The sequence below is a fragment of the Sinocyclocheilus anshuiensis genome, unplaced genomic scaffold (genome assembly GCF_001515605.1).
Source record: "Sinocyclocheilus anshuiensis isolate Anshui unplaced genomic scaffold, SAMN03320099.WGS_v1.1 scaffold964, whole genome shotgun sequence".
Classification (NCBI taxonomy): domain Eukaryota; kingdom Metazoa; phylum Chordata; class Actinopteri; order Cypriniformes; family Cyprinidae; genus Sinocyclocheilus; species Sinocyclocheilus anshuiensis.
The window spans coordinates 1368691-1380086 of NW_015552666.1; the positions used below are offsets into that span (position 1 = coordinate 1368691).

At 35.7% G+C, this 11396-nt stretch overlaps 1 long non-coding RNA gene across 1 annotated transcript in view; it reads right to left on the reverse strand.

The window, feature by feature from the left end:
* LOC107667346 (uncharacterized) overlaps window positions 1–6510 on the reverse strand; it is an 11085-nt gene extending 4575 nt beyond the window's left edge. Inside the window, exons 1-2 of the long non-coding RNA XR_001631780.1 lie at window positions 6315–6510; window positions 6075–6184 (exon numbers count right to left, since the gene is read on the reverse strand). This is a non-coding gene — a long non-coding RNA (uncharacterized LOC107667346). The remainder of the gene's footprint in view (window positions 1–6074; window positions 6185–6314) is intronic.
* Between the last annotated feature and the right edge of the window lie 4886 nt (window positions 6511–11396).

An 11396-nucleotide genomic window follows, 5' to 3' on the forward strand; every position in this document is an offset into this window, starting at 1 on the left:
TAGCTGCCATTTTGGAAAAAATAGCTACTGTTGCTTACCAGTTCAGGCTAATATTCAGCTAAATGATTTGCATGGTTTTATATGTTGCTAAATCACCAATATGTATCATAAATATTTTTAGACCTGGATAAATTTGCTTTGATGTAACAACCATTACACCTGTTATGCTAAAATTTTACTTTGACAAGCCAAAAACAGTTTTTAAAGTAAATGAGTGCCTTCCATTCCCCCCATGTGTTTCTCCTTTTCACAGTCTGGCAGAAATGATGGGTGGTTCCAAAATACATGTTCACATGACAGTAAAAGTGTACAGTTGCCAAGATACAGGGGGTGGATCAACTTACCCACTGGCTCAACTTACCCCACTCTCCACTACTTCCATTGAAGATGAGTCAGAAGCAGGCTCAGAGAGTGAGGGAGAGCCCACTCTTACCAAAACATCTACAATAAAGTCTGAAATTATTACAGAGCGTGCTGTCTTCTCTTTTAATTGTATATTTGTAATAATATATTTAGTACCCCTTTTTTGGTTTGGGCCACTGCCCCTCAAAATGTCTGTGCACGGCCCTGTTCCACAGGGTTCCCACTCTTTCATGGACACCAGATTCAAGTACTTTCAAGGACTTTTTAAAGCACCATTTATTTTATATCAAGCACCTATCAAATTCACACCCCAGCATATGTAGAGTCATGATAGACCAGTTACATTTACATTAAAAATTTAAGAGTAAAATTTAAGAGTAATAATAATGTTTTGAATGTGTAGCATAAACATAAATTCATACCGTTTTGAGCAGTCGTGTTCAAAGGAATTTAATGAAATCCATTGAAGTCAATACTGGTAATATTCAAATACAATTTCTCAATTATTGATAAAAATATATTTTCTTGCATCAAACTGGTTTTTACTGTAGTTCTTGTACAAGATTTAAATCTGAAAGTATTTCTCAATTTTTAAATGAATAAAAAGTGGTTAAATGTTGCAATAACATGATAAAACCTGTTAACATTAAAAATGTTCACTCAATAGAGACGTTACTCATTAATAAATAAACTGAAGTCAATTACTTTTTTTCATATTAACCTAAAGGAATGCAGCTGCTCAAACATGCAGCTGCCCAAAACTTCAGTATTTTTTAAAAATATTTCATGAACATTTTAAACCTTGTACGTGCAAATCTGCAAAAAAGAAAAGAAAAAAAGAAAAGAAATAAAAAATAGGACTTTCTATTTGCTTTTAAACTGTAAACGCTTTTCACGAAGATAAACCATGCCATTCAAAAACTGCCCAAAACAGTGCAATGACCATATCCCAAATATCAAAACTCAAAATATGTTATTTCCATACCTAAAATACATATTTTACGGTCACTGTTATGTACGTACACTGATCATAAAAACAGCTCAAAGGTTTCCTCCCAGTGGCCTTTCTTCACAAAACTTCACATCTAGTACAGTTTTATCATAAGTAGAATGCAAAATGTTGTAATACAAGCATTTCAGTCAAAAGTAATTTATGCAGTATTTCAAACCTTTAACCCATGGGGGAAATAAACCCACAGCAACAGTTTTAAAAGTAGCCCAATTCTATGAAAAAAAACAAGGACTTGACAACCCTGCATCCAACACGAGCTGCAGGAGTCAGATTTGACTAGGTCGAGAGAGATGACTGACAATGCTGGAGGATTTGCTGCTCAACAGATCCTGAGCTCATTGACAAATATCTGATCTTGTAAGATGTGCTCCCTTTACACAAAATGCGATTGGTCGCGAAATCGTGAAAGTAAACTGCGAGCGCTCATTCAAATGCGATTTCAACACCTCACATATTAATAGAGGCTCCCTGATATGCAAAAATTATATAAAATATTAGAATGTTTGCGGGAGCGGGCAATAATGGTCAGAAATTCAGCAGGAGCGGGCTTAAGAAAACAGTCCCGCGCAGGGCTCTAGGCTGCGCATCAACACACACGTAGGGCTGTGCGATATTGAAAAAAAATGCGATACGTGATACCTTGTTAAAAAATGCGATATTCGATATGCGATACGATATTGCTTAAAGTGTGAAAAATCTATTTAAATTATATTTTAAAATATTTTAAAATGAAAATTATATAACCAATTTGTTTCACATTCTTTCTTGGAAAAGAAAGAATCACTACAACTTCTGAAAGTGACCAGCAGTGTTTTAGCAGTACATAAAAAGTAATGTCACAAATCAGAAAATGTCATTTTAACATCAATGTGAATGACAAAAAAAATTAATGACACTAATTTTATATCATTGTGACTTTGCTTTCCATACACTTTAAGTACTTCTTCATATACCACAGCAAAAACTATAGTCTGAGAAAGTTCAAACATGATTAAAGGCAAGTTTGCACTTAACTCTTTTTAACGTCAAGCAATTCTCTGCTATATGCGAACTAAAACTTTGACCTTTTGCAACGTTTTGATTTAAGTATTATTAAAATGATTCAGATATCGCACACCGTTGTGATATGCATATCACAATATTTACATTTGCGATATTTCGATATATCGTGCAGCCCTAATGAAAATCTATTGACATTTTCGTCAACGAATAAAAACTCAACAAAAATGTTAGGGAGGGACAGGGACGATTTGGGAAGAGATTATATGCATACACATGAACTGTATCATAGCCTATATATCAGGCGGGACATAAGTAGAGGTGTGCGATATTGACAAAAAATTATATCTCGATATTTTATGGGAGCTAGTTAGTTCCAACAATATAAAAATTTATACTGTTGATAAACAATATAAAATCAGACGTCACATAGGGCTAAATGCGTAGCATTTTAATAAAACTGTTAACGTTACGGCAGTGGGGAATATGAACGTGCATGAGTTATTTTATTTAATCTGTGTTATTTTACTGTTTCGTTTTTTTTTCGTATACCTAAAACATAGAGACACTGATGTTGATGTGTCTGCATTCAAGCATTTCAGTGGGCTTAAATAGATCACCCTTTACAGCAGATTTAGTTCACAAACAACTGACATTTAGTTCACAAACAGCTGACAGTTTTGACCTAAATATGATTTTCAGTTACAATAATTAATCCTAAAATTCGACATTAGTAACCTTTAGCAGCATCAGTTGCGCGCGCGCGCTCACAAGATCTCCCGGTTCTTACTTGTGAATTCAGTTCACTGGAGACTCGCACTAAACGGTTCATTTGAAACAGTGAGTTGTCAACTCGAGAACAGCTGCAATCGGATCATTCTAATTCGTGAATGAATCGTTTGGTGCAATTTGCGAACCGATTTAAAAGGTTAATTGAAAAGAATCAGTTAACATACTGTTAATAAGACAGACTGCAGAGTACATATATCAAATCTAAAAGTATTTTTTATTGTTTTTAAGTCTTGAGTGGTAATGTTCTCAATAATAATTTGTTGGTATAATTAAAAAATATATATATATTTTTTTAAAACTTTTATTAAATGTAGACGGCAATGAGTACATGTTATTTACGCAACTCCTCAGAGCTGAAATAATCTTGTGTCTCCAAAACAGGAGGCACTGCAGGGTTCTTAGTCACATTCCCTTCTCTGCCCTCATTTTTTGTGCGGTGACACTTATAATATGTGAAAAAAAATTAAACAGGCCGCTACATTCTCTTAATGATCCCATTGTCACCTGGGGGCCAGTGGACCCCATGGAGAAGATATATAAAACAAAAAGAACTTACATTTTCAAGACATTTCTCACTATTAACTAACTTTTGAAATAATCAACTGTTAAGCTAATATAATGTCACATTAGCAGTTAATGATCTTAAAGTTATGATAAAGTAATGCTTTCTTTATACAGCCAAATGTTCATGTGGATGAAATGTTCATGGTGAAAAAAGGTGGAAAAACACAAGAAAAGTCCTGACAGCCAGTGATAAACACATATGGCATAATATCATTGTGTTCAATATCATTGCAACTTCTATGTGAAAGGTATTTCTCTAAATAAATCCAAAAATACATTAAAGATGCAATTTAAACAAACAAACAAAACAAAACAAAAAAAGCCTTCTATGAAGAGTCTTTTTTCTTTTTTTTTATATATTTTTAGGTGGTGTAACTGTCTGGACATATATAAAAAAAAGTCTCATTAAAAGGTTGTAATGTTGGTATTTGGCTTATTATTTATTTAAGAAAATAAACAGCAAAACAATTTTGTTTTAAAATATTACTTTAAAAAAGTCTGCCAAGTTAAAGTCAGAAACACAATTTTTTTGTCATGTGACAAAAGAGGACCCCTTCAGACCCTCAGGACTGTGTCAAGGTCATTTATTATTATTATTATTATTATTATTATTATTATTTCACCGTGTCTACACCAGACGCGACAGTTGTCGTGTCGCACCGCGCCGCGCCGCAACAGCTAAAGTCTGTCTACACTGGACGCAACAAAGCGACGGTTGAAAATCATTTGAAATTTGTGTCAGTAGGTCATAAATAGAACGCAGCAGCAGTTTACTGTCGGGAATTTGTCGCACCGCATCCAGTGTAGACAGCCAGGGCCGTTTCTAGCCAATTTGACGCCCTAGGCGAAATCCCTATTGCCCCCCCCAATTATATATATACATATATAATCATTGTGTTGCCACTAGATGCTGTATAAGCCCTATGTAACGATCTCTAGTAGCTAAGACATTGCACATGATTTACACATAAATCACACATAAATTAATTTGATTACATTTGGATTTGGATGCATGTTTAGATATTATCAATGGCTACTTTTTTGTCTTTATCTGTGTTTTGGTCAATTTTTTTGTTGTTGTTTCTTGAAACATTGATTTAAAGTGTCAGTTATCGACACCTCCGTAAGGATGCATTTAACTGGACAAAGCGGTTTAATAAAGGATATATTGATCTCGTGAATTAGTGAATTTTACTATACAAATATTTTTTCATCGGATGTTAAAGTTTATATTGGAATATTACATGACACGCTGATCATTTAACAATGCATTGGCGCAAAAAACGCACACCTTTTGGACAAATCTCGCAACATGATTTATCAAGTGCCACAAATACTGCCTAAACAAAATACTGATTTTGTGCACTTTATTTACTGTACCAATATTTTAAATTGGCCTTTGAACTTAGCTTTATTGCATGGCAAAAAAAAGTGTTACCTTGCCAAAGCACTGACAGAGCCCACTGACTGATCTAATGGCGTTGTTGAGCGCTCCAAATGCAAACTTTAAATGCAACAATCAGGCAGCAATTGACAGCACTCTGATCCAGTGGCATACAGGCATCGTCAGATTGACAGTACTCTAGCCCAATAATGGGGGATCCAGTGGGGGCGGCAGTCATATTTCAGGGTGACTGTGCCACTCTTTATCACAACCCTGCTAAAAGCGCCAGTACGTGTGCTCATTGGCGCCCCTTCAGCTGGTGGCCCCTAGGCGACCGCCTAGCTCGCCTATGCCTAGAAACGGCCCTGTAGACAGCATAATAGGTTCTATTGTATTTTGTCGCGTCCGTGTAGACACGGTGTTAGACAGGTCAAATGGAACAACATTAAGAAAATATCTTCTTGTGCGTGACTAAAATTTTAAAATAAATATAAAAAACCATGATATTTATAAAAAATATTTTTCTATTTAGATATATTTTGATAATTCAAATAAAAAAACTCAAAACTTTCAGAATTTGTAGAAAATTGTAGAAAATGAAATAACTGTTTTTTTTTTAATCTATGAAACCAACATGAATACAAATATTACATTGCTGTGAGCTTGGCACTTGTGTTTTAAACTACATTTTAAAACGATATCTCCTTTTCATCTTGGAAATTCTTATTTGCTATTGACTCATACAATATTTTCATTTTATTTTATTGTGACAGGTGGCATGTTGACTAGGGTGAGGCAGGTCATACGTTCTCATTTATTAAATAACCTGCCTGTCCATGCTTAATTATAACCACAAACAGCACTTGATGCAACCCTGACGCACGCACTAGGCTATTTATCGTCACGGAGCAGAGACAGCTTGTCCCTGATGATCTGAACATAGAGAAGGAGGAAACTCACTCAGTTATTGCGCTTGTGTTCATGCCGTTTGGCCTACATTCAGCAGCCGAACACTAGTGCTATTCAAACCCACGCTGAGGAGGAGACGCCGGGTGCAAAGTGAAATACTTCTAAAAACAAAAGCCAAATAGAAAACAGTTCAACTACGCAAGTAATCCCAGCGCTAAATTGAACCTCTTCAATAAATTAGAAAGCACTGAAAACATGCAGACCGATAACGAACAGCTATAGAGCTGTTACCTGATGCAGGCGACGATCGGTCAAAAGTTCAGGAAGTCTACCGCATTTACCTTGGCCATGAAGTTAGTCTTAATTCAGTGTGATTCAGTTGTTATAATACAGTCGCTGAAGCCCACCCCTCTCATACTCTCCACCTCTCGTAAGGGGAAACGAGTCCATACAGAACCAAGAGTGTAGAATCACATGTGAATGTGTGTGTGTGTGTGTGTGTGTCTTAACTCAAGGCGGGGCTTATAGTTCAACAGCTTGTATAGCAATGACAGCATGTTTCTAAATATGTCCATCTTTCCATTTTAATTGCCAAATTGCTAAATATCTGTTAGTTACATTAAATCAAAAGGTTTACTCCTCTCTTAACACGAGTAAACAACCCTGTTTTATAATCTGTTATTATTTTCATTAATGTATAGGCCTACAGTATTCAGTCAGCAATAATTAGGCAATATCATACGAGCACGACTGTGCTCTATATATTTTTTGTTTATTACTTTTCCGCAAACGGAAATAGTTGCAAAAGAAGCAAAGCATCAAACTTTTGGTCACCAAGCAACGCCGACCTTCATCCGGTCTGGAGCAGGGTGTGTGAATGGAACGGAGCGAATGATTTCCCCTCCCCTCTCAAAACGTAATCAGTCGGCTGTAGTTCCACTCCGGGTTTTTCATTTTTTCATCACTACAGGAACCTGCTCCTACAAGTGTCGACTCGTGTCTAGTTAGTAAACCTGGGGCAAGTTCAAGCTCAAACCGGTGTGCACCGTTTTGCTACGGTTTCCGGTTTGAACGACATGTTTCCTGGAAACGGTGTGCAACGGGGTTTGAGATGCGTTTTCTCTTGTTTGGTGGGTGTGTCAAACATGTCAGCCCAATCAGCAGCAACATGTATGTAAACCACGTGGTATTAAAGAGACAGCTCGCACAATGTAAATAACATAAAAAATAAATTCACAAGAGCAAGTATATTGTTTGCACATGTTTATTTACATTAAAGGCAAAATAACTGAAATAATAAGAGCACATGTATAGATCTGGAACTTCTTTAAGTCTGTCTAAATATCATTTAGTAATTGCAATGTCTTCTGGTCCATATCCTTTCCTTATGAAGGTGTGCTAGACACTGATTAATGTAACATAAAAATACTATACATATTTATATATTTTGCTATTGTATTATGGAGTGACACTTTCATAAACTTGATTGGGATGTTCTCTTTTATTGTGGACGGCAAGGGCAATGACTGTACCATCGAGCGTATTTTGCAGTATTAAACACGTATTTATACCGATTTCATCAGGCTCCGAAAATTCTTCAAAAAAAACCCCCACAAAGAATGGCCTTCTCAGCTGCCATAGTTGCAACTCTTGCGTCATCAGAACAGGTTGTTCAACGCACCACCGTTTCCGTTTAAAAAACGTTTTGCACCGTTTTTGTCGGGGCTGAAAGCAGCCCTGGTTCCGCGCCGATAGTGGTAGTACAGATAGATGCCTTGCCTAATCAATCTTACACACAAGCAATACATCTGTAATACAATCATACAAATAATCAATACACCTCTGAAAGCAATGCATGTCTCTTGCTCGCAACTCGTCATTGTTCTTTCCTTCTTCCAGAGATAAAACCTCTGCCCCTTACTTTTGTGTGTCATCGTCATACTGTTAAAGGTATGCATGCATATGTAACCACACATACAGTTTTTTTTTCAAACTTTCACAACCTATCAAGCCGGTGTTCTGTCGATTTTGTGCTACCCTGTCAGATTTTGCTACCTCCCATTAAAACAGTGGGCAGTAGCCTACAATTCGACAAGGAAAATGCTACCTGTAAAATTATAGTTTATTAACGTCTACACCTACCACAACCCTAAACCTACCCTTACAGTAATGCAAATACAGTAATTATGTGTTATGTTTGCGGTTGTAGCTAGAAGGGATACAGTTACAGGCAGTGTTGGGGGTAACGCATTACAAGTAACGCGAGTTACGTAATCAGATTACTTAACGCATTACTTTTTTAATTTACAAGAAAATATCTGAGATACTGCATTGCATATAATAGGAAAAAATGAGTCAGATAGCTGCAGTTACTGTGGAATAACAGAAACAGTTGAACATGTGCTCTTACATTGTGAGGCATATAATAGACAAAGAAAGCAACTTGTTGAAAAACGAAGAGGTATGGAAATCAATGACATTTCAGTTATGAATATATTTCAGAATGCACAGAAACATCTAAGGGTTTATGGTTTTCTTCTAAAATATCTGAGAGATACAGATTTGATGAGAAGAATTTAGTATTTTTATTTTAGATTTTTTTTAAATATTTGTAGTATATAATATGTTCGTTCATCGAGGCCTCACACTCCATCCCAGTAGGTGGCGGAAATGCACCTTAAGCTGGTTTGCCAACCGCCATTAAACACAAAAGAAGAAGAAGAAGAAGAAGAAGAAGTTAGCGATAAACAGAACTTTTAATGTGTTTTACAGTAGCATATACGCCTGCGCGGATGTAGCAGTATGAGGGTTACCATCTAGACACGTCTAAGTGGAATTTGTTTGTAGAAACATGTTGGTTGCGCTTGAATCTTGTAATTTAATTAATTGAATTTAATTACCATTTAAATGATCTAATTTAATTAGTAATTCAGTTAGAGTTTTTCTGCACAAATTTATTTTTACGCAGGAGTTCGTCTTTAAACTATAGAGACAACGTGAGTCAGTGTATGTTTGAAAATAAAGAGCAAATAAGCGAAGTCAAACACATTTACAGTCGAATTTCGAGAGATATCTAGCTATTGAATTTCGATGGGAAAAAGCAATTCTCGTAGTCTACCACAAGAGATCACTGTTGATTTTGTAAATGGCGTTTCCACAAACCGCAATGTTTTGAAAGTAGCCTACTGCGTGATAGTGGACAAAATGACAGATTTTTTTTTTTTTTTTTTTTTTTTTTTTTTTTTTTTTTTTTTTTTTTTCAACAAATTTTCTTTTTTTTTTTTTTTTTTTTTTTTTTTTTTACCAACAACAATTCTGCTCCTCCTTATATCTCTCTCCTTAAACATTGTGAAAAATGCAATTGATTGTGATCAGTATTCCAGCATCTGTAGGCTATTCCACCTAGATTTATGTAGGCCTAATTTGTTTCATTTAGCTGAGTTCTACAAGCACTCACTTAATTGAGTAGATCTGGAGGATTATGAGAGGAGAATGTCATATGGACTGTGCAGCAATTACACATTGCTTAGTGAAGCACAAACAGAACACATTCGATACAGGTATTTCAGCATTCTTTCTTTCCTGAAGGCATTTGACAATGCAAATGGCATGGTGTCCAGTTACTCAATGTCCAACTTTAGAGAGAACTGTGCTGAACTTATTGCAAAATTGTCAGACAGGCTCAAAGATGGAGAAAGATATAGAAATAACCAAAGAGAGTAGGGTGAGAGAAAGAAACCCATTGGTTGTCAGTTGCTCCACTGATAAGACATTTCTGTTTTATCTCTGAAAAAACCTGCTATAAACGGGGGCGCACAAAACCCAAACACAAGTTCTGATCATGGCATGGTCTTGTTTACAACCTTTGTAAAGCAGAGAATAATAAACAGTCTTAGACCATCAGCTCAGGACCAGCAGTCCTTGTTCAGGAGCTCTTGAAGCCGGTTTGGCCACTCCTCGGGCATTCTCTTTGAGGACATTACTTTGAACTGCTAAGCTAGATACAGGCACTGCATGAAAGAGACAAACAAGAAGGATTCTTCTAAATCAAAGGTATATTTTTATTACTCTTTTGTCGCATTACATAACACTTTCTTGTAGTGAAACAGCAGATGTACTGTAGTTTTCAAAAAATTAAATAAAATGAAATAAATGAAAACAGGCAAGGTTTCAGCTGTGCTCGAAGTAAAACCATGCTCAACAGGTAAGCACTTTACTTATGAATTTTCATCCGATTTCTTTTTAAACATGCATCAGCTACCATCATCTGTAAGTCAGTTGTAAGTTTGCGTTGATTTTCTTTATAATATAATTTTTTTTTTTATTAAGATAAGAATGACATGTAACCTTTCAGGGTTTTAATGATCTGTTTGTGGTGACAGGTGTATTTCTGAATATATATATATATATATAGCATACTAATTTAACATTAATAACTTGACTTAAATTAATTAACTGTAATTACAGTAGAAATGTGGAGGTGCAAATTTCTTTTTTACTTCAGTATCATGCAAGGTAGTATGTGCAATTTTAAGGCTGCTGAGAATAATAAATAGGAAACATGTAGCCAAAACAATACATTTATAGGTATATAGGTATAAGATCCAAATGTGGAAATATATACCAATAGACAACAACTGCTCTATCATTAGTTTGTTGAGAGGTAAAAGCACGTGAAAAAACACATGCAATCATGCGCAGCTGTTTGCAGAGTCTATTGATATTATCATTTCCTACAGATGAGCTCATGGGGCCCATCTACCCCAAACACATATAAGCCCCGTTCTTCATTATGCCTTAAATGTATGTTACATGACAACTATATTTGTGTATATAATATATGTTTATCAACAACCCATTATTAGCATCATGGAGCATAGCTCAAGGCCAGGGGTGAAGTTAAACCGCATGAATGGTGCCCTAGTACAGGCCAGACCTAAACCCCAGGCAAGAGAGCAGTGGGCTAATAAGCTGGAGTTTCTCTTGGCGGTGGCAGGGCACATCATTGGCCTGGGAAATGTGTGGAGGTTTCCTTACTTGTGCTACAAGAATGGAGGAGGTGAGTGCAAATTTATATTCAATTTTGTTTTATGGTGTTTAAGTTCCTGAGTTAACATAGGTTCTTAATATAAAATAATATTGTATCTTAAAAAAGTTCCAAAGACTCATACACAGAAGATAAAAATCTGTGGTAGTTTTTTATCATTTAAATATTTTGGGATATAAGTCTGAGTGTCTAAGGGCTTGAGATCAGTGCCAATCATTCTGTGTTTTTGACAAGAACCTCAGTGGTATGAATACATAAAAAGTATGTTCTCTTTTAAGATAAAGAACGACATGATATACATACATGCATGCATATATATATATATA